The sequence below is a fragment of the Electrophorus electricus genome, chromosome 22 (genome assembly GCF_013358815.1).
Source record: "Electrophorus electricus isolate fEleEle1 chromosome 22, fEleEle1.pri, whole genome shotgun sequence".
NCBI lineage: Eukaryota > Metazoa > Chordata > Actinopteri > Gymnotiformes > Gymnotidae > Electrophorus > Electrophorus electricus.
Window position 1 is genome coordinate 335,899 of NC_049556.1, and position 12,488 is coordinate 348,386.

General features: G+C 42.2%; 1 protein-coding gene and 2 long non-coding RNA genes across 3 annotated transcripts in view; 1 reads left to right on the forward strand and 2 right to left on the reverse strand.

Annotated features, from left to right (window-relative positions):
- LOC118240637 (Fc receptor-like protein 5) overlaps positions 1 to 12,488 on the forward strand; it is a gene marked incomplete at its 5' end in the record, with an annotated part of 50,640 nt that overhangs the window by 23,019 nt on the left and 15,133 nt on the right. The gene's annotated exons all lie outside the window — the stretch shown is intronic.
- Positions 7,356 to 8,416, reverse strand: LOC118240606. Its single transcript, XR_004775519.1, has 3 exons — positions 8,359 to 8,416; positions 8,083 to 8,142; positions 7,356 to 7,549 (listed from the first exon to the last, which is right to left on the reverse strand). It is a non-coding gene; the product is annotated as an uncharacterized LOC118240606 (long non-coding RNA).
- On the reverse strand, positions 8,771 to 9,529 carry LOC113569266. The gene is made up of 4 exons (XR_004775521.1): positions 9,437 to 9,529; positions 9,238 to 9,312; positions 9,000 to 9,050; positions 8,771 to 8,844 (listed from the first exon to the last, which is right to left on the reverse strand). It is a non-coding gene; the product is annotated as an uncharacterized LOC113569266 (long non-coding RNA).

Below are 12,488 nucleotides of genomic sequence, written 5' to 3' on the forward strand. Positions count from 1 at the left end.
CATAAACGTGTTCGCCCATAATCTTGATTATTGTGTTGATTCTTGTTTGTGGACCCTGCTTATTGTCACTGCTGTCTTCTTTCATAACTCGCATTTCTACCTCCGTGATTAATCATGCTAATGTTGCCTTGGTACCTGTGTATGAGAAAGGTTTATATACTGATATGTGAATCAAAGGGGGGAGTGTTAGATACTGGAGCCTTTCTGCCTTCAGGCACCCAACGCAATGTCTCTGCCTATCAGCCATGACATGACGGCTTGACCGCAAGCTGGTCACCTGAGGTCATCCGCTCCCTCTTCTTGTCTCCTTTACCCCTCCCTTTCTCTTTCTTTCTCTCTCTCTTTCTCTCTCTCTCTCTCTCTCTCTCTCTCTCTCTCTCTCTCTCTCTCTCTCTCTCTCTCCCTGTCTCTCTCTAAGCACAGGAGTGGCTCATGGCGGGCACGGGAACAGCTCGTGGCTCGTTTATATATATATATATATATGTGTGTGTGTGTGCTTTCCTCAATAAAGTGGAACTCTCTTGATTCACTACCCTGGTGTCAGTTTTTCTTGACTTCCCTGTATCCGGCTACAGAGGAAAAAGGGCAGAGGGTAACTTAGAAGATATCAAACCTGAAGTACTGGTCACTTTGAACCAGTTTCTAACAGCCTGGTGTCAGAAGTTGGATACTGCGCAAGTTAGTGATACCCCATTTAATGTGTCTGCTTCCTACTCAGTATGTCTGTGTTTAAATTTAGTTTAAATTCAGTTTAGGAGTGTTTTTGTCTCTAATAAAGTGGAAGAAGTCTTGTCCATTGGCACGAACTGAATGCTGAATTCTGTACGTACTGGTTATCCTGCCTGCTGATAGTGTGGAAGAAGTCTCGTCTGTTGGCATGAGCTGTACAAACTTGTTATCCTCCCTGTTGAGAAGGTGGAAGAAGTCTCATTTGTTGGCATGAGCTGAATTTTGTGAACACTGTGTAAAGATTTGTTATCCTGCCTGAGACTTATTGAAACACAATTTACTGTTTATTGGTGAACCCTCCCTCCTCTGTACCAATTTGAGCGCTCTTTGTATAGTTATATACTTGTGATTTTTGCTGTGTGACCCATGGGTTCTGGCATTAGTTATGTAAAACACAAAAAGGGGGAAACCCCAAAGAATTGGATATCCCAGTGTGGTTTGGGCTCACATTGTGATCCGTACACTGATTGTCTGGCTGGTTGGGCTGGGTTTAGACATTATCCATGTAGAGGCTCGTTTGAACGGGATTTTATAGTGCACTGTGCTATGTTTATTTATGAGGGATATGGGGACGCTAGCTGGGATGTTCAGTATATGAAGAATTCTTGGCAGACCTGGAGTAAGGTCAATCCGATGTGGGACAAGGCGCATGGTGTAAAACCCAATAAGATGCCTGGGTCTGAAATAGCTGTTTTTGCTGCCACACAACTGAAAGGATCCCTTCATCCACTTGTGAAGCATGCACTGATAAGACAGGCTCCTGCTCAGGCAGATGTTTCTGTGCAGAAGGCCACAAACACATCTGAGCTAGATCAGGAATCTGAGAGGGGGCCTTCTGGAGGAGGAGGGGACACACCTGCCATCTATTCTAACCTCACCTCTCTACAGCAGGGTGAGACTTCGGGACATGGCTCCAGCCCACCCACTCCCCCTGAATATTTCTGCTCCATTTATGATGCTGGGTGAGAAACTGTGTAGAATTATGCCTCCTAACATGACTGATATTAAAAATATTTGTGACAGTTTACCTGATATGACTAATGTTTATGCATTTGTGGATGCTTTAAAGAAATGGACTGATCCACTGGTTCAGGAGGGCACTACCTCTGGTCACCAGGGATCAGCCCCACTGCAGCTCCTCCCTCTTGTCAATCACTCTATTGTGTTGCACCTTTTTTGGTGGTTAGTATTAGTGTGGTTAAGATTCTCTTGTTGTGTAGTTTAGTTGGGGAGTCTTGCTGCTACTTTGTAGTCTGCAATCCCAAAGCGTTCTTTAAGTCTTCATCAGTCTGACAGGTTTTGAACACATTCTGATGTGTTGTTTACAGCACACGTTTACTGAGGAGGAGCTGATTAATGGCATTAAGTCACTGCAACAATGTTTATTACTGGGCCCAGCTCACTAGACACCATTTATCAAGACCTTCAAGTTCAAGTTCAAGTTCAAGTTTGGTTTATTCGTCACATACATAGTCATACACAGCATAACACGCAGTGAAATGGTGGAGAGTGCTCTGTCCAAACTGAGGAAGAGAACCAGGGGTGCATAGAGAAAAAAATATATATACAGATAAATATATATATTCTATGTATGTACAAAAGTATATTAACAATGTATGTACAATATATGTATATTATGATTATATACACAATGTACAATGTATATGGTTGGGTATATATGTACACAATCTACAGAATGTACAGATCCATTTTGTATAATACCATATCTACAGTTGTTGTGTAACAGGTTAATTGAGTATAAATCTAAATCTATATATACAGATGTACAGATATACAGTCATGTTACGTGGTGGTGGTGGTGGTGGTCCCCACAGTTTATCAGTTTCCCTGATTCAGGGCCCGAATGGCCTGTGGGAAGAAGCTCCTCTTCAGCCTCTCTGTCTTGGCCTTCAGGGAGCGGAAGCGCCTCGAGGATTCGAGGATACCTGAGGGAATTCCTACTTAAACTACAGGCCTCTCAGAGAAATATATATATGTGGCAACCAACTGCAGATATGGCCCTGATGAGCTGTGCTTAGTGTTTGTTTCCTGTTTTTCTAAGGCCTGGACTGCGCAGACGGGCCTTGGACCAACCTCTGAGTCAGACAGGAACCTGTACGAATCAACTTGTCTGCAAAATATGAATCCCCAACATGCAAAAACTCTGTGGTGTAACACAGGGAACCTCTTTAGTAAGTCCCTAACTGAGTTTGCAGCTAGGGTGTGTGAATTACAGGCTGCAGGCATGTACAATAGAGCAACCAGTCCCTGCCATGGCTAGCACCCAGTCTAAGAAGAACTTGGAGTGCCATTATTGCCACAAAAAGGGTCATTTTGCTTGTGAATGCCATAAGAAACGGTGGGATGAGTCAAGGTCAAAGAATGACGATGGGAAGGGTCAGCAGCCCAGGGACATATTCCAACATCCTAGTAATTGTCAGGCTGTGCCTGCCTTCCCATCCAGCACTGCCATCTGGACAATGATCCGAACCAGTTTACAGGTTTAAATGCCATCCTAGCTAATGATGTTCATTTGCTTCCCGTTACTGATCTGCTGGTCAATATCTGTTCTTATTCATTTTTGGACTCCAATGCCACTTATTCATCCTTTAGCTCGCACTGTTATACTGGTCCACTCACTGGCTCATCCGTTAGCTCTGTGGGAATTTCAGGGGCCCCTGCAGACTGTCCTAAAGTGCACTCTCTGGCTGTTAGAAGTCCGGATGCCCCTCAATTTTTTTGATGCATCAGTTTGTAGTTATTCCTGGTTCTCCATTTAACCTGTGACCATTCGAGGATACCTAGGATGCGGGGATGAGGCACGATGAAACAGGCATTTATTCTTACGAACATTCAAAAACAGAAGACAAGGCCCTAACGCTATGCACATCTCAAACACCAACAAACACGTTAGGACACAGGAGACGTATATACACTAAAGACGATTACACATAATGCAAAACAGGTGGACGACATGAGAGGTTGTGGCAACATGGACAAACACACACCCACACACACACCAAGACATTTGAGGAGGGGGCAGGGCCATAACGTGACAGAACCCCCCTTTAAGGGCGCAACTCCCGGCATGCCAGCTAAACGGGCTGCGGACCCGAGACCAATGCCAAACGGAGAGGCCAGAGGACAGGGCAGTCCGCCCCAGGCTAGCGTGAGCAGGAGCACAGGGAGGAACACTGGGACTAACACAATGACAGACCCAGGAATGCACACACTGATGGGGACTGACATGGACACAGAGCAGAACAACAGGACAGGCACATGTATGGTAACGGGGAGAGACATGGTGACGGGAACAGGCACAACACTACACAAATTAAACAGTCTGTGAAGCTTGGTGCTGGGGGCTCGTCGTCCTCGGAGCTCGTGATGTTGTTCAGAGGGGGAGGTCTCCCCCTAGAGCACCTTGCCCTGGGCAGAGCCTTAGGAGAGGCCTTGGTTGCTGGTGGCTCATCACCCTTGGAGCCCATGGTATCAGTCTGAGCGGAGGGATCCCGCTGAGGTACCTCCTCCACCTCCATCGACGGGTCCTCATCCTGATCGGACCACCGGTCCAACTCCAGCGTGACGTCACCGCGCTCCCTTCGCTCTTCATACTCCGCATAGCCCTCTGTGAGGTCCATTTAGGACCCTACAAATTCCACCGCCAAGTACCCAGTGGGTCCCTCCCCCGTTGTGATCCCATGGATTGAAGCCCGGATGAGTGATGGTCTCGCCGCAGTAAGGGAGAAGTCCGCAGTGTCCGACTCCGAGGACTAGAAATCATTATACCAGTTGTTTTGGTCAGACATAGTCCCGTGTGACTCCTCCACTTCTGCACCTGGACCATGCTCTCCTATTGCAGGAGTCAGGAGGGTACCCGAGAACATGGAATGCATCTTTTCCCCTTCTTCTTGCCCTTCCCAGGTATCCTTCTTCAGTTCGTGTTGGGTCACGATTTGATGTTTAAAATGAATCTCTCTCTCTCTGTTGAGCAGGGAAAAATGATGATCCATTCCAGACCAAATATCTTTATGTTTACAGACATGCTGGGCCAGCCTAGCAACACAGCAAAGCACTCTATATTTCCTGAGCTGGAAGACATCCCTAAATCTCTGTGGGCCACCCATAAGAATGATGTAGATTATCCGCCCTACAAGGCTCGACTCAAGCATGGTACCGCTGTTTACTGTAAACAGTATCCGCTATCTCCTGAAAAAGAAGCAGGTCTGTCACCTATCAATGACTCCCTGCTCACCCAAGGTGTAATCATTCCCACTGTGTCACCCTATAATACCCCTGTAAACCCAGTGCGTAAACCAGGCGGTAAGGGGTGGAGATTTACACAAGATCTCAGGTACATTAATAATATAGTAGCTCCTATAGCCCCGCTGGTGCCTGATGTGTCTGCCATTTTAAACACTATACCTGCACACCATCACTATTTTACTTTTGTAGATATTTGCTCTGCCTTTTTCTCTGTACCAATCCACCCAGACAGCCAAGCACTTTTCGCATTTACATTTCAGGGTAGGCAATACACGTGGTGCCGGCTCCCCCAAGGCTTCCTGGACCCCCTGGCTGTGTTCTCTGCTGTTGTAAGAGAAAGGGAGGAGTAAAGTACGCAAGAAGAGGGAACGGACGACCTCGGGCAACCAGCTAGCGCGCAAGCCGTCATGTCATGGCTGATAAGCAGAGACCTTGCATTGGGTGCCTGAAGGCAGAAAGGCTCCAGTGTCTAACAATAATAATAAAACAAAAAAAAACACCAATGCAATTCTTTATTTGAAATATAATCTTTAGAGGCTTGTATTACTAAAACATCAATAAAATGATCCAACCAGTTAAAAGGGTTTCAGATGTTGTGTTTTGAGTCTCAGTGCCCTCACACACATACTGAGAAAACCAGACCTGACAACAAAGAGGAAAGTGACGTCCACACACACACGAGACCAGAAAACATGTGAGGAACCAAAGTTTAACCCGAGTGAGTTTAATGTGTGGTGGATAAACCCTAAACACACATCCAGTACCACAATCTGAAACAGCAGGCAAAGGTCAAAAATACCAGAAGTAACAAAGTAACAGAGAGACAAAGCAACAGTAACAGACAAAAGTCAGATCAAAACCTGTCAGACTGATGAAGACTTAAAGAACGCTTTGGGATTGCAGACTACAAAGTAGCAGCAAGACTCCCCAACTAAACTACACAACAAGAAAATCTTAACCACACTAATACTAATCACCAAAAAAGGTGCAACACAATAGAGTGATTGACAAGAGGGAGGAGCTGCAGTGGGGCTGATCCCTGGTGACCAGAGGTAGTGCCCTCCTGAACCAGTGGATCAGTCCATTTCCGTGATACTGACTGTGATACATATTTAATATCCTTCAGTCTGTAGTGGTGTGTCTCACTGGGGATGCCTACTAGAGAACAACAACAGGATTAGGATTAAGGTTAGGATTAGGGTTAGGTTTAGGGTTTAGGGTTAGAATTAGGGTTAGGATTAGAAATTCAGCAGTGAATAGTCAGGAGACTGTACTGATCCTCAGAGTCCTGATGTTTATTTACGCACATATAAAAACTTCAGATCAAATTTTTATTCATCAAAAATAAGGGTGCTAATCTAACAATGAGTAGTTAATTCAACAACAGACATGAGATCAGGAGGAGATGAAGAAGTAGGATAGACAGAGAGAGACAGGAGAAGGAGAGAGGAGGATGATAGAGACAGAGAGGTGGGGATGAAGCCTAAGAGTCATCACCTTCTGAGAGTCATCACCTTCTGAGAGTCATCACCTCCTGACCATGATACCTCACAGACAGACACCACGGCACAGAAGACTTACAGAGACATTTAGAAAAGTACAGAAAAACAAACATAATATAAAACTTAATCAAAAATAATCACAAAATAAAACAAATACATATTGATTCCTTCACCCTAGTGAGGCTCACTACAGAGGATCACCAGGATTAGAGTTAGGGTTGAACCCTAGCGAGGGTCACTACAGAAGATCACCAGGATTAGGGTTAGGCTTAAACCCTAGTGAGGCTTACTACAGAACATCACCAGGATTAGGGTTAGGGTTAAACCCTAGTGAAGCTCACTACAGAAGATCACCAGGATTAGGGTTAAGGATAAACCCTACTGAGGCTCACTACAGAAGATCACCAGGAATCTCCAGGTCATTTATTTACAAAGTGCTGCAGTTACATAACACTGCAAAAAAAAAAAAAAAACTGCAAAAATTCTTGGATCAAAGGTTAAAAAGTGGAGTATAATGCCTCTCTCTGAGTGATTCTAGTAACAAACACACAAACATAAACAGTCACTCAATCACAAGCTTCAGAACTGCTGAAAAGACAGAAGGTCTGTTGGCTGTGAAGCCCCACAGAACTCATACACTCATCAACTCTACAGAGAAGGAACTCCAACACCACTGAATCTGATTCTCCTGGAATGTTTTTGCTACAACCATTAAACTTCATATGAAGATTTATATGATAAAACAAACAAAACAATTATAATGTTATCAAGCATTTCTATACTAAGAGTGAAATTAGTATGTACATTATGGTAAAACTACACTTTCACTGTGAGAGATTTTATCTCCAACCTGTTACATCTCCATCTGTTATAAAACATCTTCCTGTTGTAGACATGAGTACCTGAAATGGTCATTTAAAATGTGTTTAAACCAAATAAATGAATGAACACTTGGATAAGAGGGTTTAAACTCCTGGTCTTGTAGAAGCTTGAGTGAGTAACACAGGAGGATGAACTCTGTTTCCCAGCAGTCTGTGCTGTTCCTCAACAACCTTGACAAAGATGATTCAGAAAACATTCATTAGGATCAGTCATTATTTCTGTTTAATGTCCATAGAATCACTGTCAGTTCAACTCCACACTACCTGTCCTATATTTAATAAAGTTGGTAGGTTCAGTCCTGTGCACATAAACATTGAAGGGCTCTTACATGTTTCAGGTTTGTTTATTAATTATTATAAACCTGAGAAGAAGTCACTTTGCATTGTTATTCAGTTTCACTTGAAACAAGGTTTAAAATGAACACTTGCTCCTTTTTCACTGAGTCATATTTATTAAAAAATAAATCCAACCACAGCAGCTGGTACTGACAGTAATGAATGAAGTGGAGATCAGTGAGCACTCTATGGAGTGATATCTGCTGACTGGCTTCAGCTCTGTTTCCTTCATTGTTAGCTGGTTTTGAAGGACTGGTTTAAGCTCTTCTTATGACCAGTTATAGTGTTCCTTTAGGTCTTTGGGTCCAGTAGTGGCTCAGTACAGCCTGGTACCTCTGAAATCATACCATAGATCTTGGAGCTCTGACCTTTGTGTGAGTCCTGCCTCAGCTCTGAGTATACAGTGTCTGCCCCCACACTGCTTTTCTCTAGTAGGGACAGAAGAGCCTGAATTACACCACAGGAATAAGTCCAACCCTCCAAATGATTAAACACAACATGACCTGAATAACCTACAGTGGGTAACTAAGCACACAATGTTACTAAGCAGTGAATCAAAACATAGAATCTTAAGAGTTCTTCAGGTCAGCTGTATCTTGGTGTGTCACTGCTGTAGGTGACTAAAGTTTCTCCTTTTCATGTACCTTCTTTTTTCTTTGCTTACTGTTTTCGTTTCAGTTCGATCTCAGCATAAGTAACTTCACTGGGTCCAGCACCAGTGTCTGCAGTAACAGAGAACAAAACCAAAGCAAACAGAGTTGTGACCTCTTGCTGACCTTTAGCATTCTAACCCACCAGCCAATAACATCTCATCATACACACTTCATTCCCACAATGTACTGCTGCTGCTTTTGGAGACCAGCATGTGTTTCCTTTGTCTCCATGTGATGATTATATAGTAGATATATATAGTAGTATACATACAGTAGAGTGATGTGAATCAGAGTGTATTCTTCAGTGTGTTGTTATATAATACCTGTTACTTATATGTATAATAGAGTGATGTTGTGTATGAGTTGTGAATTAAATCCCAGTGTGAGGGAGATGTGGATGTACCTTTATTCATGCTTTTTTGTGATGTTTCATGACCTGAGCATAAGTGACATCACTGAGATCATCTGCAGGTTCATCTGACACAGAATGCAGTGTGTTTATCACAGTGTACAGTGTGTTTATCATAGAGTACACTGTGTTTATTACTAAAAGAGGTTTCTGGGCTTTACTGTATAGCTGCACTCTGTCCAAGTCTTTCACTACTACACTCAGTGGGAAATGAAATCGTTACCTGTGCTGCTCCTGTCTGCTGGCTCAGCTGTGTCAGATATGTGGGCAGCTTCTGGGGTTAAAGGAAAATAAAGCTAAATTGAAAGATTACTGGACACAGTAGAGAATGAATCACAAGTGATGAACGATTATTTAAATTGTCTTAGAGAAGATAAAGCTTTAAGTTAATTGTTAATAAGGAAAGTTGTTGTTGTCTCATGGTCTGAGCAGTGTGCAGTAGTGTGACTGACACCCCTCACCTCCTGACTCTCTCTGGGTCTGATCTGATGTCTGATTGATGTCTGACTGACTTGCAGTACAGCGACACAGAGATTCTGCTCCAAGGCAACATGGAAATAAAGGAAAAGTGTTTAATACTGTAAACAGGTTTGATGATGTGTATCATTCAAACATATAATATTTAAACTATTCATAAATGACCTGCAGCTGATCTCAGACCTTTGTTGGTTTTGTAGCACCACAGCAGGGTCAGTAAGAGGAAGAAGACAACCAAACTCAGTCCCACAGCCAAACCAACAAGGCCAAGATAGGAGGAATCACCAGCTGAACTCATAGGAACAAAAACATCACATGAATCAAAAAGTTTTGTCACACGTCTCTGCTCCAGACTATGTGAGGTCACTGTGTACTCTCTTATTCAACACAGTAGGGGGCGCTATTAGTGAGATCAGGTCTTGTAGTGCAGGGTGCAAACAAATGCTTTTAAATCAGGGGTGCCAAAACAACAGTCTTGTGTATTATTTTTTAAGATCCATTATAAGTTGGTAATGATATTAACAAGAAATGTAGTAAGTTTGCATTTCACAGCTATAATACCATGCAGTATTACTGGAATAAAGGTACATTTACAGTATATTTTTTACCCTTAATAAGTAAACACAATACATGTGGACTGAGTATGTTCTGCTAATTTCTATAAAGAGTTTAAATGAGTAAAATAGATGTTAAATTCATGAAATGACTGTGATCTTACCATGTACAGCCAGAGTTACTGTACACCTACTGTGTACAGTTACTGTGGACCTAAATCTATCAAACAGATAACCAACACAATGTTTTCTATAATTCTACACTTTAAACTCACTAGTATACAGAACTAAATCTAAATCTTTCACACAAGTCATTGCTGTCTGGTCCTGTACATGTTTTAATGTTGAATAAATCCATAAATTCAGGAACACATAAAGCATGTCCTGTAGCAGATATGACAGCTTCCTGTTATTCAGGAAATTAAACATTTTCTGATTTGCACTGTCATATTTCTACTAAAGTGTAATTGACTACTGCCCTCTAGTGGCCAATCTGTGCACATGTCCAAGACTCCACAGTACATGTAGTGACACTTGTAATCTAATATTGTGCCAACTTTTACTGAGGGTTGACAAGAACTGATATTGTTGAATATCTAACTGATGAATTTAATTTCTACGGTAGTTATACACTGTAAACTGTTCCTCACCAGTAACGTTTAACCAGATTGCATCACTGTAGTGTGTGTAGTAGACTGGGTTTCCTCTGCCAGCTCTGCACCAGTACTGGCCTCCATCAGAGGGCGCCACTGAGCTGATGTTGTAGGAGTTTGCTGCAGTGTTGGTCTCATTCTCAGGGTTCTGTGTGTGTCTGGACCAGTAAAAGCTCCATCCAGCAGACTGGTCCAGCTTACAGTGCAGAGTCACTGGGTTTCCCAACAGTGCAGCTCCTTTAAGGCTTGATGTGAGTTCAGGTGTAGGTTTAACTGCGGATGGAGATGAAACACACAGTTCAGGACATGTAAGGGAAGAGCGCATAGAGATATCGTGACTAAATGACTAACATTCTCAGATTAAAAATAGATGAAGTATTTTAGTAGTTTAAATATTTTAAAATAAAAACAAGAGACTCTCAGTAACATGGTGTGACAGTAGTGAAGCAGTAGATTAATCAACAGACTTTTAATTAACTGTTTATATCAGATTTGTTTATAATCTGATGAATTCAGTTGTTTTTCACTTTATTTGGGTGTCCAAGTTCATATCTGTAGATGTTAACCTGTGAAGTCACTGAACATGTAACGGGTATAATACATACCATCTTAGCATACTCAACAAGCTGTTATACACATGCTGTTAACATTCTGTAACTGGATTTTAACTGGACTTTGAGATGGGGTTGGTGTCAGGATTACAGTCCTGCTCATTCAAATGTGAGTCTGAGGGTTTCTCTACTCAATATTTGTGTCCAATTCGATTGCACAGTCTGAACCAACTCAGGCTCCATTGTAGAAATTACACAGTACTTAGTAAGTACAAAGTAAGTTTGCATTTCAGTTGCATTTCATTTGCATTTCAGTACCATGTAGTGTAACTGTAATTACAGTACAGGTCTACTACCATGCAGTGTAACTGTAATTACAATATATATCTAATACAATGTAGTGTGTAATTACTTTGGATCTACAATTTCTGTTTTGCCTAGTAAACACAATACATGGAGTGTGCATTATGCTGCTGAATACAAATAGTGTAAATTATTTAACAACCAATAATTTAAGTTATTGAAATAGACAATAAATTCATGAAATGACAGTAATCTTACCATGTACAGTGAGGGTAACAGTGTTACCGTACTGTGATGTTGTTGGTCTGTCATGTCTCTCTCCTCTGCACTGGTACTGATCCCCATTAACTACAGCATCTCCACTGATGGTGAGAGTGTCTCTGTTTACAGTGTAAAACACAGACTGAGACACTGTAGTCAACTGACTCTGAGCTTTCTTCTTATACCACTGATATGTCCACCCATCATAACCCTGAACCTCACACTTCAGAGTCACTGACTCTCCAGTGAACACAGGATTCTGAGGCTCCACAGTCAGTGTAGTTGTGGGTAAATCTGTGGAAAGAGATGGAGAACACTGCATGTTACAGCTGACTGACCCCAAGTGTCTTCCTGGAGTCACTCTGTATTTACATATATTATAATAAACAGGTTAGACCCACAATGCTGCATTCTAATCTGTTAATCACTGTGTTTTGTGGAGATTATCTGGAGATTATGTGGGATCTGATTGTGATTGGAGTGTAAAATGTGACCACATGACTGTGAGTCACTTAATTATTCCATCCAGTACCACCTTGGACACTTTGTCCAGTAATGTGACACTTGTAGGAGTAATGTGATGAAGGTACAGTAGGAGTAATGTGGTGATGATAGTACAGTAGGAGTAATGGTGGTGATAGTACAGTAGGAGTAATGTGGTGATGCTACAGTAGGAGTAATGTAGTGATGGTACAGTAGGAGTAATGTGGTGATGGTACAGTAGGAGTAATGTGGTGATAGTACAGTAGGAGTAATGTGGTGATGGTACAGTAGGAGTAATGTGGTGATAGTACAGTAGGAGTAATGTGGTGATGGTACAGTAGGAGTAATGTGGTGATGCTACAGTAGGAGTAATGTGGTGATAGTACAGTAGGAGTAATGTGGTGATAGTACAGTAGGAGTAATGTGGTGA